The 14,761-nt window shown below is 33.3% G+C and overlaps 1 protein-coding gene across 6 annotated transcripts in view; it reads right to left on the reverse strand.

The window, feature by feature from the left end:
• LOC111055349 (homeotic protein antennapedia-like) overlaps window positions 1–14,761 on the reverse strand; it is a 388,426-nt gene that overhangs the window by 117,314 nt on the left and 256,351 nt on the right. Inside the window, exon 1 of one of the 6 annotated variants that reach the window (XM_039433881.1) lies at window positions 10,258–12,443. The exons of 4 other annotated variants lie outside the window; for them this stretch is intronic. The gene's annotated coding sequence lies outside the window, so the exon portion shown is untranslated. Of the gene's footprint in view, window positions 1–10,257; window positions 12,444–14,761 lie in introns of those variants that run through there. One more of the 6 variants, XM_039433876.1, reaches the window with a different exon arrangement.

A 14,761-nucleotide genomic window follows, 5' to 3' on the forward strand; every position in this document is an offset into this window, starting at 1 on the left:
AAACAATACAGTAGTCGGAAAAGGAAAAACAGGCTATTGCCCAAAACGTCGTCAATTTCCTACTTTTGTCTTAAATTGTCCAAATACTATGTAGGTTATTTCCATTTCATACACGAATCAATCATTTGATACACACTCAGAATAAAACAAACAATTTAAAATTAGATAGACCATCCAGGTATTTTGTAATAATAAGGAGAGAAGTATGAAGTGGGTGTAAATTACCACCTTTAAAACTATGTATTTTTATTCATGCCTAAAAAAATTATTGAAATGGAGGAAACCTATAAATAATATTATAATACCTACTGTATATCTAACTATTGAGTAATATATTTTATACTTTATGTTTGGAACTTTGTGATTTATCATAAAGGATAAATGAATTTGAAATTTTAATTCAAAGAAGATTATTGAAACCAGGAGAAAAAATAAGTGAAGGGTGGAGCTGGTGATGAAATGGAGGATCAGTAAGAGGAGAAAGAGGAGGAAATTGGTAAGAGGTTGTGAAGGGGAAGTTGTAGAGAGGAGGAGGAGGAGGAGGAGGAGGAGAAGGAGAAGAAGAAAAGAAGAAGAAGAAGAAGAAGGAGAAGGAGCAAGAGAAGAAATATAAGAAAGAGATGGTAAAGGAGAGTGTAAGGTGAGTATGAGGAGTAGGAGAGGAGAAGGAGTAGGAGGAGGAGAAGGAGTAGGAGGAGGAGAATGAGTAGGAGGAGAAGGAGAAGAAGAAAAAGGAGCTGATAGGAACCTGCACATTCACTCTGGGTGGTTGATTGCTTCATTTTTCAATCCCCACAAGAGACGGAGCTGACAGCTAACCCCCTCCCCCCACCAACCTACACCCCAATATTCCTGCGCTGTCCATTATAGCTGGGAGGACCCTGGGAGAATCCTGGGAGTCCTAATGGATTTGTTACTTGGAGACATACACCTGTCAGCCTCCATTTTGCCACAGAAACACATTCCAGGCGTCCATTTGTGACACCCACCTCTATTCGTCATCTTGCACTGCCAGACGGCAGTCATGCAAGGCTGACGCCAAAAGTTTCAGACTCTAGTTTTGTCATCAATTTTTCTGATTACTGGACTTTGTCAGCTTCCATGAACTATCAAAAGATCTATGAACTCATATTACTAATGTCATGTTGGGGGGCTTGCGAGAAAATTGTTAAAACTAACTAACTCAGAAACATATATAATAATAACTCAGAAATACATAAAATGATATGTGCCGGTTGCACAACAGCCAGTTGAATTTTTATCGTGATTGATTCCAAGAGAACGCTTCTTTTCGGTAAAGCCTTCTCTGATTGGTTCTCGTGAAGTTAATCACGATCAAAATTTAACCGGCTCTTGTGCAACCGGGAATAACTGAGAAAACTGTCTGTAATCAATTTGCTATCAATCTGCTGTCAGGAAACTTACAAAACAATTTTTTTTTATGCATAATTTTTGCTGTCGGGCCTATTATTTCAATTAAAATTTGATTGAATTTGAATACATTCAACTGAACTGACTAGACTCTCATAGGAAATGAACATTTTGAACTAACATGTCTAGATTACGCACACCACAAGGCTCCGCCTACTTTTCTCCTGATTGGTCAGCGATGTATTTCGGAATTCCTCCGATAGGTGGCAGTATGTCCTGGGTTATGAACAACTTCTTTCTACAATAATGTCGATATGCATGTCACATGCTACTGTCATAATGTTATGTCCAACATAGTGACTTGATAACAGGTTTTTAACCTTTTCAGGGACTTTCCGTATTTAATAATAATACTATTTTACTTTTAACTTACTTTGTTAATTGTCAATTGTATTTATGTAATTATACATTCATGTATACATTGTATGAAGGAAAAATAAACTATTGATTGATTGATTGATAAGACTTGTTTAATAGATGAAACAAGATAATACTTGACTTGATAAAACTTGTTCAATAGATAAAACAAGATAATACTTGAATTTGATAGGACAGTAATAAAATTTCAACTAGTCATTTCAAAGTGGAAACCTGAACCAGAAACCAATATTTATTCTTCATTATTGTGCTATTTCAAATTATTATTACTACTCAATAAATCATGAGATAAAACTTAAATTCACAGGCGAGCAGATCAGAAATGTGAGTTCAAATATTCTCGTATATTTAGACTCTTTTAATGTTGATATTGTAATTATAATATACTGAATGATCTCAAGAACTAAATGGTAAGACAAGCTGCAAGTTTCCATTTAGTATAATAATAATATCGAGTGACCTGGCTGGCTCAGGTCTGGTGTCAGAGTTTTCAGGTCGCAACTAATCAATTTCAGGGCCTCTGACATGACCTAACGACTGCTTTTTAGGCAGCCGGGACCGACGGCTTAACGTGTCCATCCGAAACACGGGAAAATTCCATTTAGTGAAAATTAATCCTACAGCTTTATTTTGTACTTTCAAAAAATTAATCTCATGAGAAGAAATCTTCATTGATTTTTTTTTCACCAATAACCCCATTTTTGATAGAATCATGCGAATTTAAACCCAAAATTTACAGTCCTAGTTCATAAAAACATATGAATACACTAACATATGATCAAAATAAGAATCTTCCAGTAGTATTTATTTATTTAATTCATATCACTTGAAAATGTCATAAATGACCGAAACATGTTGTGATAAAATATTTTAAAAAAGGGTACTGAGATTTTTATTTTCTTTATATTTATATTACAAGTAGCCCTATACAGGAAAGAGATAAACAGATTATTCATGTATTATAATATGGTACACTTTAGTATTTCAATCTATCGAACTATTATTATAAAGCGATTCAGGATACAGGATTCAGGATTCAAATTCAGGATACTGAAATTCAGTACCCTGAATTTGAATCTGACAGTATATTTCCATAATTATGTTGAGTACTTATTAGTTATCAGTTTTATGAAATGAAATGAAAATGTTGATGTACAGCGAGCGATGTAAGTCGAGAGGATTTGAAATTAAATATTCATTTATCTATTCATCATTGACAATCAACTTGAGGACAAAGAAACAGACTACAGTCCAAAACTACTTTTCATCCCAATTTCATAAAATAAATTGTCCAAAAAAGGTTATGTGCGACTTTTCAATTCTTCACTAACTTGCACATTGAAACAAAACACAAACACTTGAAATAATTAATTTGAATTTAGAAATATTAAATACTCAACATATTTGAAGTTTCAAAGGATTGAAGCTTTGAATATTGTAAAATCACGGTTCTGAATGTGGATATAATAAGCGAGTAGTGTAAATTATTTTTCTAAGACTTCATGAATGGAATAAGACGTAGAAAAGAGGAAAGGATGGAGATAATTGAAAAGAGTTGTAAACGATGTAGTAGAGTAGAGCTTATGTAGATAAGAAAGCAGGCTCACATGCCCAATAACAAACTATCTCCAGGTGAGCACCAGACTACTGAAATCACTTGGGATACACCCGAATCCCGACTCCGTTAATAAACTTTATTTTTAAACACTCACAGACTCATATCCCTGCAAGCCTCCACCGTACCGTTCTCAGTGTTTGCCAAAAACGAACGCCCTTGTTGACTCTTGATTTATAACTTTTCGCTTTTTTCCCGCTTTTTTCAAAATCGCCGCCCGTCGCGGTCGCTGACTTACCCCCCACCTTCACCAAACAACAACTGCCCGCTCTTTGTTTAGACGACGAAAACTTTTTTGTGTCCGCAAAAAATCCGCAACGTTACAATCAGACAATAAAACAATCCCTAGGAAAATAATAATTTATGCTGTCGGGCTGGGTTGTTGAATTGCCAGCCAATGGCAATTTGGGAAAATTTTGGAGATATACACGTTGACGGGATCTAATTGAGTTCAATTTTGTAACTAGTCGCCTCTAATTATATTCAAGAATTGCTTGAAGTACGAATTGCAGTAGCTAAGTTCGAATTTGTTTGCTACTACATGAACCGTTCCAAAATTGAAAAAAATGTGTTATCTTCCATGAATGTGGAAGAAACTATTAAAATTAATAGAAATCAGGGTATGAAAAATGTAAAAAAGATTTTATCTAGAATGAATAAATCAGAAAAGAATTACACTATTAAAATAGAATAATGAAACAAGGGTACTGGATGATTCTCATTCACTTCAATAATCGGTGATATTTACATTTTTTTTGGAACTCGAGAGAGAATTGGTCATTAAGCTTGATGAATGATTCGAATAATATTTATCAAATTTATTAATATTATCTGTTAAGATTCATGTGTCATTATTCTCAATCTCTAATCCACTCATTTCTACAACGATGTATTATTATTACTACTAAAATTAATAGAAATCAGGGTATGATAAGTGTGGAAAAGAATTTATTTAGAATAAATAAATATTAAATATTAATATAAATGTAATAAATATTATTCAAATCATTCATCAGGCTTAATGACTCTAGAGTTCCAACAAAAATGTAAATATCACCGATTATTGAAGTGAATGAGAATCATCCAGTACCCTTGTTTCATTATTCTATTCTAATAGTGTAATTCTTTTCCAATTTATTTATTCTAAATGAAACCTTTTTTACATTTTTCATACCCTGATTTCTATTAATTTTAGTTGTTGCCCTATAAAGGAAACGTGACCATCAAGTGACTTTAGATGATTGAAGAAAGGTGATTAATTATTTCTGTCTTAGGTAAATCAAATGGTATTTGAAAAGTAGGCACATATACAGAGAGATGACTTAGTTATTTCACCCGATTAAGTGAGGAGCACATAATCTATCATCAAAGCTGTGGACCTTTTTCAACAAAGTTTCCAGCCTCGTATCCCAACAGATTCTTCGGTTCCCCTTGCCATTAGCATAATCGGATTATACCTGATAACATGAATATCAGAGTGTTAACTTGACGGTAGTTACGAGATAATCTCCATTAAAGTGACTCCATAATCTTATTAAAAGTAACACGATCTTGTGGAAAGATCGGACAATCAAGATCTTAATAACACTGAGAGTTGTGTAATTTTGATAAGCACTCTTTAAATGTCAGCACCAGAAATAACAATTTCAAGAAATGTTTCCAGTGTTGACATTTCAATTTTTTAATAGAACTTGTCAGTTTATTCACGAAAAATTTCAGCTGTCGTTCTAATTGGAGCTTAATTGCGATTTCAATTAACTACTATCACTTGAAAAACTGATAAAATCACCGAATTCCTTCCCGTCACTAAGGAAATCAGAATACAACACTAATTATTCTGATATTTTTTTCACATTTGGACTGTTTTGAGTTCCATATTTTTTCTGTCTAAATTGGTCAACTAAATAACATCAAAAAAGCATAATACAAAAAAGTTGATACTTTTTACGAATCTCATCTACATAATCTAAATCTATAATACTTATGTGTAGATTAGAAGTTTTAATTTTTATTTCTTCTATTTGGTTTATTCTGTGTTTCCTCATCCAAGCAATTTAATTGAATACTCAGTTATAAACTACTAAAATGATTAAACATTCACAAAAAATGTTAGTAATATCTTGGATGTACAATAGGACGATATTCAGGTAAGTTTGTTTGTTTTATGGATCTGCAAAATCATTTATTAGATATGTGAATATTTCCTATTTTGGAGATAATAATGTGTAATATTTATTCTATGTTTGGTTTTGAAGCATCTAAATTTAAAATTCACTATGTGAAAATAATTTTCTTCACAGGCTAAAAATTTTGTGAAGTGAACAACTACAAGAGTTAACCCACTTCGAACTATGTGTAACCTTTTCTAAAAATGGGAGAGGAATAGCACAAGGTTACATCTTTTTTTATCTCCCTATCATTTGAATCAATAAATCAATCAATCAATAAAGAATGTGAAATATTATTTAGACTACGATTAAAGACAATTTTTCATGAATGATACATCAAATCAATCCATCACATAATTTCATGCGTTTTTTTTTTTAAATGTAATATTTTAAGTATTTCTGATCATTCAAATATTTGGTGGCGGAATTATGCAGCTTTCTCCATACAAGTGAAATATTTAAAATATTTTTCAGGCTACAATTAAATTCAATTTTTCATTAGGAATACACCAAATCAAGCTATCACTTACTGTCAAGCGTTTTTTTTTTATTCTTATGTTCCAAGTATTTCTGATCATTCAAATATTTGGTGGCTGCATAATTCAGCTTTCTCCGCACAGGTGAAATATTTAAAAATAATATTTTTCAAACTACAATAAAGTTCAATTTTTCATCAAGAATAAACCAACTCAAGCTATCACTTACTGTCAAGCGTTTTTTTTTTTTATTCTAATGGTCCAAGTATTTCTGATCATTCAAATATTTGGTGGCGGAATTATGCAGCTTTCTCCACACAAGCACATAAATCTTCGTTTGATGAGTGATACAAGCTAGAAGCTACAAAGCAAGCATACTTCTTCTGACTAATTTATCATCTTCTTTTATGTGCCACTTCTTTCGATCGATGATAGCATTTAGTTAATTATTCAACTTTTTAAGTGGCTTCTTCTGCGACTACCGTTATTACAGACTTGATGATAGCTTGTTCCTTATTTCTTCTAAAGAGAAATAAAGGAATGCAAAAAGTTGAGTAGATAGATATAAGATGTATAGATAGATATAATATACCCAAACCTACTTAAAAACCCACTTTTCCGACTATAAGGGTCAAGCAATATTCTGCCTTTCTCCAGTATTTTGAAATAACACGAGGATTTTTCCACGTTTAAATTCAATTTAGCAGAGTTGACAGTGATTTATTGCAATATCCGTTTGGCTTATTAGAGGTCTAATTGAAAAATTTGCACTGTCCAATTATTATTGCAATATTCAAGGTCAGTCATCAGTCTACATCTTGGGAAATCTTTACTTGTAGGTTGTTCCGTGTGTCTTTCAGAGCCGGCAACGTGAAAAAATTCAAAAAAATTATAAATAGCTATGAAGTTTAACATATCAATAGATATTGAATATTTTCTGGCATCAATTTGTATCTGATTTATACTCCTTTCCTCCCAACGAGTATATATACAGAGAATTGAACATACATCAATAAAAATAATATTACTATTATGAACAAACTTCAGATCTATTATTCTTATAATTTTCAACTATTAACTATTTTTAAAACATTATTCTTCCTTACTCAAGCTATGAACCTTGAAAAATAAGAAGTTGATAGATCTCTTACATTGAATTATCCAATGATAAATCATGTACGATTATAATAAGCCTAATCAAAAACTGTGTAACTGAATCAAAAACTGTACGTGAAACAGTGGGATTGGATTGATTCTACATTCTACACTACTCTTGATAAGTTCCTAATTCTAAGAGAATGTTTAATTATCATAGATCAGTCGTAACTATGAGAGTATTTCCTTCAAATCCGTCCTATTCATTCATTGATGTTCATGCATAAGATTGACTCAATATTGAATACATGAATGTTGGAATTGATTGTATTGATGAGAAAAAATATAAAGAAGCTTACAGTTCTGATCCTGTTGTCAAGGAATTCCCATATTCTTACCTGAAACAAAATGAAAACAATATTATCTATGGATTCTGACATCATAATGAATCTTGATAATATTGATGAAAAAAAAACTCATTAGAGGATTTATGTATTCATTTATCAGGAAATGTAACCCACAGTTTGGCACAGATTGAAGAAATTGTTTCCCAATGAATAAAGTAATGAGGCCCCTGTTCTAGTATATTATACATAATGATAGTAAAAACAATATAAAAACATGTAATACAATTTTTATTTGAAACATTTCAACGACTAGTTTCGACTTACTTTGGCAATTTTCAAGTTAAAATGCAAAAAAAACTAGTTTATACTAGATTAATGATAATATACTACACAAGCAAAAAAGTAATTATCTTCCAAAGATCATAAATCAAAGAGAATTTTGTTATGGAAGTAGAATACATTGCATATTGTCTATATACTAGTAGTTCTGTGAACAATAGACCTCACGCAGTATTCTAATCCACAAGTACCTGATTGAAACTATAGACCTTATGGAAATACAACAATAGACTGGCTTCTCCACACTTCAGTGTAATCACTTGTCAGCTGATTTATGATGAATAATTCTACAGTCTGATTTTTACTCTTATATTGGCGTAAGGAGGAGGCTCCTTTTTCCTTTTATATTATCCTTGAAATGCAAAATTTCCAGAAACCTTGTATATACGTCGACGCGCAATTAGAAAAGGAGCATACCTGTCAAATTTCATGAAAATCTATTATCGCGTTTCGCCGTAAATGCGCAACATATAAACATAAATAAACATTTAAACATTAAGAGAAATGCCAAACCGTCGACTTGTATCTTAGACCTCACTTCGCTCGGTCAATTATTAAGTGACATAGTTGAGAGTATGTGTGAAGCGTTCAACAATAGGCATTACAAAATTTTATCAGATGCCTTGGAAAACTGAAAAAATTTCTACGGTAAGAGAAAGTCACGTTTGATCCCAAGGGATACGAATCAATGATTCTCCTTCATGGAGTCACCACAAAAATCCTTGAATTAGTAAGACTTTTTCCAGAATTAGACCACAGCCTTCACTGTCACACTTGAATGAATATCTTGCCCACATCATTGGTAAAGATAGTAGGTAGGAACAGATATTGTTCTTTAATATCCAATATTCCTAAATAAATTCTTCTTGGGTGTTCCAAAGGAGAAACAGGTTATTTCCGCCGTATTTCGATGTATTGTTGACAATAATTCTTATTAAAGACTATGACCACCGACTATAATAATTAATTAATGTACAAAATTAAATTCCATCCCATTCAAAAATTCGTTTGATTTTCAATCTTACCACATCTGAATGTGATAGCATTGAACCTAATTTGGCTAATATTCAGAAATAGTTCAATTACATATTTATTTATCCAGTTATACATTGACACATACAATATAATTCTCAATTATGAATGATTGGGGAAGGAACAACAGGCTTAAAGCCCAAAACTGTTCCTTTCCCAGATTTAGATAGAAATTGTACAAAAAGGTTATGTTTACACCTCATGATTACAAACATTTGAATAATATTTTTCATGAATGAATTAATAAGGTGTGGAAGTCTCGAGTTATCAGATAAAATAGACATTCTAATCGCTGTAGAATCAACTCAATTTCTCAACACAAGCTGTGCTTGAGAGGGACGTAACATATTTTATCATATTATCAGGTTGTGTTCACTTCAAATATGGTGAATAATGCTCATTTCTATTTGTTATCCTATAGGTGCGTACAGATATACGCGCCGCGAACATGAGCAATTCATTTTTAATCAGCTGATGCCAAGCTTTTTATATCTGTATCTTACCGTTTCTGTAAAAATACAGATATAGTCAGCTGATTGAAAGTGAGTTGCTCATGTTCGCGACGCGTATATCTGTACGCACCTTAAATTTGCTAAGTGTTTTTAATCTATCTGTGTCGTGTGTATCCTGTTTCAATTTATGTTATGAATCTTTAAAGTGTTTTCTGTTATGTACGCACCTTTTAATATGTTCAAGATTATAATTCCGTATGTATGCTCATTTCCATAAATATTGGTAGATTGACTTGTTTGTAATTATGTTGACAGATAAATAAATTGATTGATTGATCAGTTCAATCAAAGTTGATGATGAACTCTCCAATTCTAATAGGATTGAAAACGTCATTATTATATTGAATCAGCGGTAATAAGTGGTACTAATTAGTGGATTTAATTGAATAGTATTCATGCATTCACATTCACAATTACTTCAACATTCATAATTACACAATTAAAATATATAAATTATAAATTATTTCACCGATAATAATAGTCATAATTATGAATTTAAAAACGTTCAAACTACAGTATGTTGTAGTCTATAATGGATAATGGCAACACAACTGGATATCTCAATATTCTATTCTTTGTATTTTTGAAATTAGAATTTTTTGGAAATTTTCTCTGAGATTTACAATAGTTATTTTGAAATAAAAATTCACAGTCATGTATTCCAAGCACATACCAATTCACAAATCAATTATAGCATTGTTATATTGTATTCGATTTACTTAGGTATTGTTTCTTCTAATATATCGAATCAAACGTCAACAAAAATATTGAGATGGAATGAGAAGTTTGAAAAACTACCATTATCATGAGGTGAAAATTTGCACGATTTATTAATTATTGAATTATTAAAACACTTGAACGCACCTGTCTCCTTTGACAATCCTTCGTTTCTTCTTCTTCTTCTTTCGACGTTTCTTCCTGCGGGGCGAGCAGATGAATGTGCGGCCCGTGACCTTGAACGTGTTAAGTGTCTCTTTCAAGTTTCCCGCTTTCAAAACCAAGTCCGTCCTAACTTGTTTCAGATTATTTATGAAAAATACTAACTTACGCTACACTATCTACGGTACTTCAGGTACTTGATCACGGTGAAGAAAAATATCAGTTTGGTCCCCAGTCACAACAATAACAATTGTTTAGAAAATATATTATCAACAATGTTTCAACGAACACGATAATGTGGGTGATACAAATTGTCGTCCCCTCCTAGCAATTCCAACACTGCACTTCCCCAGTATCACGTGACAACTCTCAATAAACTCCCAACTGACACTTTATAAGTTGTCCATGACAATGTCGAACAGTAATTGTTTCAGGTGGGTGGGGCGGTGGGGAGGTAGGTACAATAATTTTGCGTGTGTCACAGGGTGGGTAGAAAGGTGGAGGAGAGGTGTTAAGGCATCAGTTCTCAACGTTCATCAACCGAAAAGTTTTTCAACAAGTTAGTATACTTTTGACGATTTGTTTCTTTTTCTTGCGAAGGTAGAACGCCATAACTGGTGGAAATACCTATCTGGGCGGCTGAATGAGAACCGAAACATCGTGACAACGTATCTGGGGAGGGTATTTGACTGGAAAGCACACTGAACTCATAGTGGGAACGTACCTACGTCCTCTCTGATCAAATACTGGTGCACAACTGGACTCCAAACTCTCAGTTGTTGTTATTTGTGCCTAATTAAAATGTTGAGCCAAAGCAACTATGGTGCATGACAGTGGGTCTGGGATGTGATTGATTCCCCTACTGGCCGTAATAACTAGGAGGCCCGCGACCTGAGGCGAGCCTTATGACGAATATTAATGCACAAAGCGTGACGGATAACCCTCATATACTTGTTTCTCTCTCTTCCACCACACCTCCACAACAATCCCTCTCACTCACACAGGCTCTTTACTAATTTTTCACCTTCAAAACCTTCTCTCCAGTTAGCACGCCCTCCTTGAAATCCTATCTCCATCTTTCTTCACAGCTACTCATCTTCCTTTGTTTTTCGTGTGTCTCTCCTCGTCCCCTCCTTCTCACCGAAATGACAGAGCAGGAAAAATGACGAAGCAGGCGGAGAATCAGTCAAGGTGGTGTATTAAAGACAAAAAGCTGCTCTCCGTTTGGTTGATAGCTTAATTTCGAGCGCCCCTCCAGTTGGTCTGTCAAAAGCACTACTCCACAGGTAGGCACACACTCAAATTTATGGTTTCACAAAAATAGTTTGGATCTTTCACTTCTCTACACCACTCTATAGTTTCTCATCAGTTCAACCTAAGAGAAAAAATCATATGAAATTCGATGTACTCATGAGAATTTATTAATAAAGTCTCATAGGATAAATAATCATAATCGTTTCACTGGTTTCAACCCTCACAAATCTCTCACGTGTGTGGAGTTTTTCATGGAGAAATGCAAATTGAAACACAACTGTCTCATAAGCTTGAATGATTTCACGATGTATTTCAAATTAAAGTCTTGCAGTATTGTAATAACACTTGAAGAAAAAGTAGAGTACAATCTTCTCTTTGGTTTGTAATATAATACTTTGGATTCTGTGATCTTTGATAACTTAAGAGATCTCAATGATTCCTAAATATAATTGTATCAGAAAATTCTTATTAAAACAAAGTTTCTCATTCAACAAACGGTTGAGTGAATCCTCATACGCTATGACAACCTCAAAAACAGAGAAATAATGTTTACTACTTTTTTACAGTGAGAAAACACAGTCAATCACTTCCACAAATCTATCGAACTAGATGTGATAGCTTCACTGTTGATACGAAGAAAAATACAGTCAATCACTTCCACAAATCTATCGAACTAGATGTGACAAATTCACTGTTGATAAGAGTCTGTCCTCTGTATTGGTTGACAAACCATTATCACTGAAATTCCACTGAAATTATGTATTTGATTTAAAGATTTGTTGGAAAGTATTGTTTGATGTTGTAGGGTTTATCGTTAAAAAAACGCCGGTTTCTGACTTCGCGCGTGAGTGATACAAATACGTATGGGACAAGTACTTCGCACGTGGTTTACCGTTTTAGATGACGTAGCGTACTGAACGTTTTCCAAGCAGCGTTGGGGACTATATCGTTCCGAGGATTCAAGTTGAAGGGAGCGGTGGGGGTGAAGTCCCCACGTACTTCCCCTCAGAGCGCCGTGACGCTCTGATATGGCGCACGGCGCATGCGTGGCTTATCTTTGATACACGCGTCCGTAGTCCATCCGTCCCTATATTCCTCCCATCCGCGACCCATCAACTCCTATCTACTACCTCCTGAAAGTGAATCTCTCTCTCACAATCACACCAACCGCCAACATCCGATTTTCTGCAGATATCTTGGACCACACATCACATTCTCCCGCTTCCGTGGAACACTCCTTCCAAAACCAATCGAAAATTATCAACACGACAATAACAATAATTACAGATATGTAGCCGTAATTAAAACGGAAACTGCACAATGGCAATTATTCACATTATCTGAACGCAGTATCTGGTTGTCCTGGTCCCCGGTTCCGGCTATTAGGCGAGTGTTGTCAATCCACTAAATTACAGGACTTGATTTGGTCAACAGCGGAATTCAAAGGGTATCCGCTTTTAGATACTAGTGGACTGCTGATAACATGGATGATAGACTTGCTGATTTTGTGTGCTGATGAATGATCTTGAGATACTAGTGCAGTGCTGATCATGTGATAAGCTTGCTGATCTTTCATTGGTTGCTGATGAATTATCTTGATTCATCTTGAGATCGCAGAATTATCTTGATTTATCTTGAGATCGCAATATTACATGTGAGAGGACAGGTTGAACGGAAGTGATCTATGACGTTGATGGTTGGGTATATTATGCATATATGAATATGGGTAATAAGGATATATTATGTACCTTATCAGAGAATTGATGTGAAGTGAGGAATTCATTCAAATTCATGAGTTGAACATTCAATAAGTAATGAACCGAATGAAAATCAGTAGATTCTATCCATAGTCAACAATTGTTATAATATTAAGCAATGAATATGGTATGGAAAAAATGAATAAATGTATGGAAATTTGAGTATCACCAGAAATATAACAATACATACTTTAATTTTTTCTTCAGGGCTACTTTTAATATAAATAAAAATGTAAATCTGAATACCCTTTTAAATTATTCCGTCACGACATCTTTTTGGTTACTATAATTAGTATAATTAGAACCAAATAGTTACATACTTTGTATGGTGCTGTATTTCAAAGATATTTATCGTACAAAAATTGCCTGATTTCTTTGTTCACTTTATATCCTAACACTCTAAAATTTCAAAAACATTGCGTTTAAGATTGCTGAAAAACATATATTTCTATTATTAGTTACTTTTGGAGTATATTTTTATAAAAAGAATTTGTTGAGCAGGAAAATACCCTTCAATAAGTGAGGAATAGAAGACCTGACAATTTATAGTTCAATGTAAAGTGCTGTAGAGAAATTTTGTAGTAAGAGAGAGAAATATTTTCTCACTTTATTCATAAATAAAATTCCTCGGCATACACAATCAGAATTTGTTTTGTATTTGAAATTTCAACCAAAATAATATGAGAAGATGATTTGTCTCACTTACAAATCACTCTTTGTACTTTATGCTTCTTTCCTGATAGAATAAATTTTTGTAGGTCTATAACTACCGAAACTCTATTCAGCACGATATAAAACTTATTCTGAAACAATGAATTGTATCTTGTACTATCAGTTTATCAAACGAAATATCTCAATCATTATACTAGTAGTTCTGTGAACAGTAGACCTCACGCATTATTCTCATCCACAAGTATCTGATTGAAACTATAGACCTTATGGAAATACAGCAATAGACTGGCTTCTCCACACATCTGTGTAATCACTTGTCAGCTGATTTATGATGAATAATTCTATAATCTGATTTTTACTCTAATATTGGCGTATGAAGGAGGCTTCTTTTTTCCTTTTATATTATCCTTGAAATGCAAAATTTCCTGAAACCTTGTATATACGTCGACGCGCAATTAAAAAAGGAACATACTTGTCAAATCTCATGGAAATCTATTATCGCGTTTCGCCGTAAATGCGTAACATATAAACATTTAAACATTCAAACATATAAACATTAAGAGAAATGCAAAACCGTCGACTTGAATCTTAGACCTCACTTCGCTCGGTCAATTATTTAGACATTATTGTTATACAATTTCATCAATAGGCTGTTGTCAAATAAACTGAAATCAACTGACACCTATCAGTATCAACAATCTATTAATCTAAAGAAATAGCAATTAGTCGTTTGTTTGTTCAAGGTCTCAATAATATTGATTGGTTCAGAAAATTTTTGACAAATTTAGATCCTGGTGTTAAACAAA

This window comes from Nilaparvata lugens, chromosome 8, assembly GCF_014356525.2.
Source record: "Nilaparvata lugens isolate BPH chromosome 8, ASM1435652v1, whole genome shotgun sequence".
In the NCBI taxonomy this organism is placed as follows: Eukaryota; Metazoa; Arthropoda; class Insecta; order Hemiptera; family Delphacidae; genus Nilaparvata; species Nilaparvata lugens.